The sequence below is a fragment of the Vitis vinifera genome, chromosome 12 (assembly GCF_030704535.1).
Source record: "Vitis vinifera cultivar Pinot Noir 40024 chromosome 12, ASM3070453v1".
Lineage (NCBI taxonomy): Eukaryota > Viridiplantae > Streptophyta > Magnoliopsida > Vitales > Vitaceae > Vitis > Vitis vinifera.
In genome coordinates this window covers 7,967,892-7,975,556 of record NC_081816.1, presented here as the reverse complement: position 1 = coordinate 7,975,556, position 7,665 = coordinate 7,967,892, and positions in this window count along the sequence as shown.

Sequence of the window (7,665 nt, the reverse complement as noted above, 5' to 3'; positions counted from 1 at the left end):
ACTCACCTCACAGGTTACTCAAGAACAACATGGATATTGTTTTGGATAGGGTAGATGGTGGTGTATAGGCTCACTCACCTCACAGGTTACTCAATAACAACAACTCTGATACCAATTTGTAGGTTTTGATAAAAACAAAGGGTAGAAACTCTCAAGAAGCAACATAATGTTGAGGAATCTGAAGTTATATTTTATTAAGCTTCAAAGCACTTATTTATACAGCTAGCTTAAAACAGAAAAACATAAAAATAGCAACAAACATGCTACCTATAGATACTTCCTAAAGAATAAAAACAAACCAACAAATACTTCCTAAGGAATAGGTAAATCTTCCACATGACTAACTTATTTTAACTACTTCCACTTCATTCTACTTAGCTCCATGTCAGCAGCTCCTAGGACATGTCATTCAACATTATCTCACAAGTGGCCTTCTTTAGATTTGCATGTAAGCTTAGTAAATAAAGAAAATAAACAAACAATGAGGTTTGAATTGATGACCTCCCCTAGAAAAAAAATCTTTATATTATATATCAAATTGATATGATTGCCCAACCTATCATTTTACTTTAGCAAATCTAATTTTAATATCAAGAGAATTGTTCCAAGCATGGAGATTGTGGAAAGAAGACAAGGTGTATGATTTGATGGACCAGACACTAAGTGAAACATGCAACACTAATGAATTCTTGAGGTGTGTAAATGTTGGGTTGTTGTGTGTACAAGAAGACCCAAGTGATCGCCCCACCTTGCCCAATGCATTTCTCATGCTCAATAGTGAGATAGCCACACTTCCAATACCCTAGCAACCAGCCTTTGTTGTGAGAAGAGGGCCGCCCAGCTTAGCTCCTTCCTCTTCCACCAATCCGAAAACATGCTCCAACAATGAGATAACTGTCAGCTTAGAAGAAGGTAGATAGTTAGGGAGAATCAGCCATAAGTTCAGTCTTGTTTGTTGGTGTTATCAACTTCATATATGTTGCATCAGAATTGGATTTCTTAGGACATAATCACAGGTGTGTTTTAGTGTAAATTGATTTCATGAATATCTATTCGATTGTTCTCTACACCAATTGTAAATCACTAACTTCCCATCTTATTTTCTATATTTTTGCCTTAAGGCCGCAAGACGAAGTAGACCTAAAACTGTTTGATTCTTTGGTAGTACTGTTGCTCATTTTTCTTGTGTATTTATTTATAATCATATTGTGTGGAAGGAAATTTCTAATTCAAGAATCATCATCCAATTGATACATGCATTGTGAAATCATTGAATCAAGAGTTGATTTTAAAAAATAAAAATAAAATAAAAAATAAAAAAGTAATGACTACTTGACCAATGACCAAAAGAAATAGAAACAAATCTTGCAAGTTTGACAATTCTTTTACCCATAATGCCTTTTCCACTGTTCTCTTCTTCAATCTTAAAAGAACCCAATGCAATTTCAATCTTTTCATCAGTGCTCTAGTTTGGTTTTGATCTACCATTATCAGTGATGATAAAAGAAAAAGCTCACTTGGAGGATATGATTATGACTTTCAAGATACAACCTCTCTTTATTATAGGAGGTTGGTGATGAAATTTTTCGGCAAAATACAACATTTACAGTTCCGTAATGAGACGGCCTCTTGGTATTCGCTTTTCCAGAAACCAAAAGATAGGTGCAGTGGGAATAATCCCAGTGAGAGTTTTGCCAGTTGAAATAGTAGAAATCGGATTTTGTGCAAGTGTTTGCCAGGATTCCAACCAAATTTTCCAAGAAAGTGGTATGGTGGAGATTTTTTGGGGATGTAGATGAATTTCACCCATGAGCAGACTTCTGGAGTTCAACCAGGACTTGCCATTTTTGGTGACAAGCGGCTGCATAGTAGGGAAGGGCAAAGTACTTCTAGTTTGTATCCATTTTCTGATGTCGGATGGTTAAGCGAAATGCAGATTGGATGGAGATCTCCTGCATTAACCAAACCAAACACATGAAAATAAAGAAAGATAAGAGATTTTTAACATGGCTCTGTTAAAAATGGGACAAACTCATCATGTGGGATAGTCGGGTGATTCTAGAATAGAACAGATCTGACTTTGGCATCGACGACTCAACCATCCGTCATTTGGATATTTGAAGCATTTACTACCTAGTTTATTTTCTGATTTCTCTATCTCAGATTTTCAATGTGAAACTTGTATTTTGGCCAAAAGTCACCGGATAATTTATCATTTACATAAGAATAAGAGTGATGTACCTTTTAGCTTAATTCATTCTGATGTGTGGGGACCATCCCTAAAATCTACTCTATCGGGTTATCGCTGATTTGTTCTCTTTGTTGATGATTGCACTTGAATGATGTGGCTCTACCTACTGACAAACAAAGATGAGGTTTTTACTGTCTTCTACTCTTTTCACACAATGACTCAAACCCAATTTTCTGCCAAACTCAGAGTTTTTCCCTTTGATAATGGCACTGAATACATCAATCGACAATTCCAGAAGTACTTCCACCAACATGGGTTGATACATCAAACCTCGTGTCCTCATACTCCAGAGCAAAACGGTGTAGTAGAACGTAAGAATCGCCATATTCTCGAGACCACACGTGTCCTCCTATTAAGTGCGCATGTACCTAGTCCTTACTGGCCTAATGCGGTTACAATTATTGTGCATCTCATTAATCGAATGACATTCCAAATTCTGGATTTCAAAACACCTCTATAGGCCTTAGCCTCGAGTATATCAGTACTTTCGACTACGACGCTTCTTCCCCGAACCTTTGGATGCGTTGTCTATGTTCATCTTCACTGCAACCAGCGCACTAAACTCGATCCTTGTGCTTGTCGTTGTCTCTTTCTAGGCTATGCCACCAATAAAAAAGGTTACTGGTGCTATGATCCAACAAACATGCGGCTCTATGTTACTATGGATGTCACATTCCTCGAGTCTGAGATGTTCTATCATCCATCCAATTCTTCTCTTAAGGGGAAGACACACGATGAAGAGTTGAATTGGTTCAAAGACATCCCAGACATCCCACTGATTACAGAGCCACCAATTACCATGGATATGGAATAGCTACAGAGCCACCAATGCTGACTACTGAGACACCAACTCCAATTCCTGAGACACCCCCTCATTCTAAAGTACCTCATGACCCAACTTCTGAGAATATTCCTGAAGAGGTTCCTAAGGTAAGTTTTCCTCTTGCCACAAAACATTTAACTGACGATGGTTATTAGTTACCTCCCAAGCACAATCGTGGCAAACTACCAAAATGCTATTCTCCAAATATTGAGACACACAAATCAAAGTACCCAATTGCCAATTACGTCTCAAGAAAGAAGCTCTCAGAACCCTTAAAGAGCTTTTCTAATGCATTATCAGCGCATCACATTCAAACAAGCATAGAGGAGGCTCTACAAGACCCTAGGTGGGTCCAACCAATAAAGGAAGAAATGGAAGCATTGTTGAAAAACAAGACGTGGATTCTTGTCTCTTTACTAGAATGCCACAAGATACTGGGGTGCAAATGGGTATTCTCCATCAAATACAAGGTGGATGGGTCAATTGAGTGCTAAAAAGTGAGGCTTGTAGCGAAATAATATACGTAGACTTATGGAGTTGACTATATGGAGACCTTCTCACTTGTAGCCAAGTTGAACACTATAAGAGTCCTTCTATTTATTGTAGTGAATCTTGATTGGTCGCTACTCCAATTTGATGTAAAGAATGTGTTCCTCCATAGTGACCTCGAAGAAGAAATTTATATGGATATCCCCATGGGTACATTGAAACGTCTGGCAAGACAGTGTGTAAACTGTGGCCCACCCTGTACGGCTTGAAATAGTCTCCACAAGCTTGGTTTGGACGCCTCAACCTAGCAATGAGAAAGTATGGGTTTCAACAAAGCAATTATGACCACACTCTATTTCTAAAGCGTCGACAAGGCAAGGTAACAACACTAATAGTGTATGTAGATGATATGATCATCACATGTAATGATACCGAGGAAGTTGCGAAACTTAAAAAACAGTTGGCAGCAAAGTTTGAAATAAAGAGTTTGGGTTGGTTGAAATATTTTCTAGGAATTCGGGTGGCTCAATCTAAACGAGGTATCTTTCTTTCCCAACGAAAGTATACTCTCGATCTATTATCAAAAGTTGGATTGCTAGACTGTAAACTGACAGTTGTTCCAATACAATAGAATCATAGGCTTGGAGAATACCCTGACCAGATTCCCACTGATAAAGGCAAATATCAGAGATTGGTTGGAAAACTAATTTATCTTTCACATACCCGACCTGATATTGTCTATGCGGTCAGTGTAGTGAATCAGTTCATGCATTGCCCTAGTGAAGATCATATGAATGTAGTGACTCAAATTTTAAGATACCTTAAGGGAACCCTAGGGAAGAGAATTATGTTCTCAAAGAATGGGTACCTGGAAATTATAGGGTATATCGACGTTGATTGGGCAAGAAATATCTCCGATAGGAAATCCACATCAGGTTACCTCACATTTGTTGGAGAAACTTGAAAACATGTCGAAGTAAAAAAAACATAAAGTAGTAGCTGATTACTACTCAAAAAGTGCTATTTTGTAGCTTGTAATTAACTCTTTTAAACACTCTTGAGTAGTAATTATTACCTTTTAACTCAATTGACATGTTAAGGACCCTTGCAATCGTTTCTAAGCAAATTGTGTTAAGTTTTGGTGTTTTTGATAGCTTTTAGCTACACCAAAGCAATCCAAGAATGAGGGAGAGCTGTATATAGTTCATGGCAAAGCTTTTGGAAGCTCAAATTCATGAAGAACCAAGCTTTGGAGCTCCATAGCCCTTTGCCAAATTCGTTCAAAGTATGCAAGGAAAGAACAACGGAGAGAGGAAAAATAGAGTGAAGAAAATAGAGGACAGCAGCTTCAGTCTTCTTTCACACTTTTGGAGCACTTCCCGAAGTCCATTTTCTACATGCTATATACCATTTCAAAGCTCAGGAAGTCAAGAATCCAACGCTTCAAACAGTGTACGAATTGGAGCTGAAATGAGGAAGATATGGCTTTCACAAGACAAATACACCCAGTTGAAGGACAAATTCGCATCTTGCGAATTTGGAACTCCAACGTGCGAAATTAAAGCCTACCTTGCGAAATGGAAATGGAATACAGCCGCACAGTCACAGAGAAACCCAACTTGCGAAAGTGATTTTGCAACTTGCGAACTTGGAGCTCAACGTGCGAAAATGGATTCCAAGTTGCGAAATCAACTTGCGAGATTTTCGCAAGTCACCATGCAACGTGCGAAATCTACATGCGAACTGGGATATTTGTGCACCAACTCTTTTAGATCTTTTCTTAAGATATTTTTGTATAAATTTCCATTCTTCTCCTTGTAATCCACCAACCATAAGATTTCTTAGATAGGAAGGTTGGAAAAACTTCTCTATATATATTCCCTTGCATCCATTGTAAAAGATATAGATATATAAGTATATAGAATATACAGAGCTTTGCTTTGTTTTTCCTTCTCTTTCATTTTCATTTTCTTTTTCTTTCTAGCCAACCAAACTCTGAGGATTTTTCCTCAGAGGATGAGAGGCTAGGCTCTTCGTCTCTTGGAGTGAGGAAAGCCGGGTAAGTTTCCACATGCATAAATTGGAAGTTTTGTTGTTTTAGTTTTTAATGAAGAGAAAGTGTGACCTGTTAATGGTTTTTATCTTTTTAGTTAACTTAAAACGCCTTCAATTCACCTGAGCTAACACTTGGTAAGGCAAGTGATCTCCGTCCATAGAGATGCACTAGTTTATCTCTTGCGAGCTTTTGGTAGGTGGTTTGAAGGTAGGATTTTCTAGAATAGCCAATATTTGGTAAGCTTTCGAATTCCATGGATTCTTATTGCTTGCAATCTTGCTCCATGGAGGTCTAATTGTTATCTCTTGTTCGCTTTTGACGGGTAATCCAAGGTTAAAGATCACCTTGAATGGAAAGTGCTTGGTGAGAGGTATGAGCCCATTGCAAGGTGCATCAGTGAGAGAAATTTAGTGTTTGAACCCATTAATGGGAAGCATCTGTACCACACCGGTTAGAGAATTAACTATATGTTAATTCTCTAATGCGAGGAAAAGAAGCAAGTGACCGGAACTCCCTTTTTGTATGAGGAATCTGAGCCTAGTGATCTAAAACTCCAAGAAACACTTTTCTTTGTAAGTAAAATCAGTTACTTTATGTTAGGTTAGCTTAATACCATCCGTTTTCATTCAAACTTATGTCTTCTTTTAAAGCTAACAAAGAAAAGAAAAAGTACCAATTCAATTTTTGAACTAATATCAATTGCGATGTAAAAACCCATCTCTGTGGACGATCCTAGAGCCACTATACTATGCTAGCTAAATGCTACCCCAGTATATGGTGAAATAGGTTTATAAATTTTGTTGATTACTCCCGTTTGAGGATTGAGATCAAAGCACATCAATTGAGTTGAATCAATTGGAACACCAATCGGGCACGAATCAGTAGCACTATTTAGTGCAGAGGCGGAGTTTCGAGGAATGGCTAAGGGGTTGTGTGAGTTACTCTGGCTGAGAAGATTATTGATAGAAATTGGCTATTCTCCTTGTTGCGAGATGAACTTGCTTTGTGATAACAAGACAGCCATTGATATTGCTTATAACCTAGTCCAACATGATTGAACTAAGCATGTGGAAGTAGACCGACATTTTATCAAGAAAAACTTAGAAGTTAATATAATCTGATTCCCATTTTTCAAATCAGAAGACCAACTAGCAGACATCCTCACTAAGATGGTATGCAGTTGGGCATCAACGACATCTATGCACCAACTTGAGGGAGAGTGTGGACATGAGTTGTATAATCCCTACGTTACAGGCATAACTAAAGGGAGCAGATTACTACTCTATAAGGTCAACTTTCCTTAGACATTTCTAGACAAATTTAGATCATATATGGGTTATAAGCATTTAAAGAAAGCAATTGTGTATACAGATTCCATTATACAAATTATTCCCTTTCTTGTCAACAATATCTACCTTCTTGTTGTATTCTCTTTATATTGCTCTTATAGAGAAAGAGCAAAAAAAATAAAAAATAAAATGAATAGGGTTTCTAGGAATCATTTCTAGTATTTCTAATACTAGAAAATAACTCTTTTAATAAAAATTTCCAAGTGCTAAAAATATTAGAAATGATTCCTAAAATCAATACCTAACAAATTCTTGATCTACTAATAATTAAATATTTGAATAGGGTTGTTTACCTTGTTAGAAACTCAAACAATGTTAAGTAGGAAGCACAAAAGTCTAATGTCCCATTTCAATTGATTACTAATGTTGGTTAGGTTTTCTACGTGGAGCTACCTTTACCCCATTAGCTTAGGCTTTTCATGAGAGTGTATGTGGCCTCATATAATTTGATATCATGATAAGATTTGGTTTAGCCCACCCTAGACTTGAGTATTAACAATTGAATAGGGATGCTCGTTCTGTAGGTTCACTACATAGGACAGACGAAAGTTCAATGTCCCACATCAACCAACATTAGTTGGACCTTATATGTACAACTACCTCTACCTCATTGGATTAGACTTAAGAGTATGTATCATAAAAAGAAAGAAAAATGTTAAAAAAATAAAAATAAAAATTATTAAGAAAAATTATATTC